We start from the raw sequence: 962 nt of genomic DNA, 5'->3' as shown, positions 1-962 counted from the left end.
CACCAGTGAGGGTTGGTGAAAGAACGTAACATCATTACCAAAATAAACAGTGGGGTTGCTTTAGTAACTGATGCTTAGGCATACACCTAATAACCTCACAGAACAGATGCTTCCTCTCCAAATGACCCAGAATCCCCTAGAGAGCAAAGGAAACCCCTAGATTACTTAAACATTTTTGGAATAATCCTGCATGTCAGACATGGAGACACGAAGTGGACAGTGTTTCCTTCCACCATGCCTCTTGTCTGCTTGCACACAGTAGGTCTCCAGGAAGTCACAGGATGACAGCTGGAACCAGATCTCTATCCCGGCTCTTCCCTGCCTGTGAAAGTGTCCACCGCTTGACTTCTTCTCGTGGGTATTGGTTCACTTTCAAAACAGAGAATAAGAAGATTGAGGAGGGGGGAATAAAAATCCTGTAAAACAAAACAAAAACAACCCAACAATGCAAAAACCATTCAGGTCTACAATATTTTATAACAATAGAAAGTACCTGAAAACGCTACACGCCAACCCAGACAATACACGATAGGCCGTCCAGGGGGAGCAGTCAGCTGGGAGAGTATGGCAGGGGTCACAGGCTTGTACTAAGAGCCTTTCAATGGGCTACTGAACGGGCTGGATCTGCTGCTTCAGCTGTGAGCTGTCTTTGATGGTGACAGAGCAGACAATGACAGGCCTGGGACCCCACAGGCCTGCCCCAGGGTCTGCTTGGAGTGCACAAACATGTAGTGTACATTCCCATCTTCACACAGCAACGGGAGGTGCAGGATGATCCCCAGGGGCTCAGCATCTGCAGCCATCATGACGCAGATATGCCTCTATTGAGGGTTTGGACGGCCTCATTGGCTCCTGTACGAAGCTGCTTGTGGTTACATGACTGCGGAATGAGGGCCAGGTTTCTTGGTGAGGTGGGCATCTGCGAGGGGATAAACTTTCGCCTTGACATCAGCCTCAGTCAT

At 48.9% G+C, this 962-nt stretch overlaps 1 pseudogene; it reads right to left on the bottom strand.

Moving 5' to 3' along the window:
- Positions 1-274: 274 nt before the first annotated feature.
- LOC143655469 (NHP2-like protein 1 pseudogene) lies at positions 275-962 on the bottom strand (annotated as a pseudogene).

This window comes from Tamandua tetradactyla, chromosome 14, assembly GCF_023851605.1.
Source record: "Tamandua tetradactyla isolate mTamTet1 chromosome 14, mTamTet1.pri, whole genome shotgun sequence".
In the NCBI taxonomy this organism is placed as follows: Eukaryota; Metazoa; Chordata; class Mammalia; order Pilosa; family Myrmecophagidae; genus Tamandua; species Tamandua tetradactyla.
Note: the sequence above shows the minus strand (reverse complement) of the source record. Positions and strands in the feature narration are given on the sequence as shown.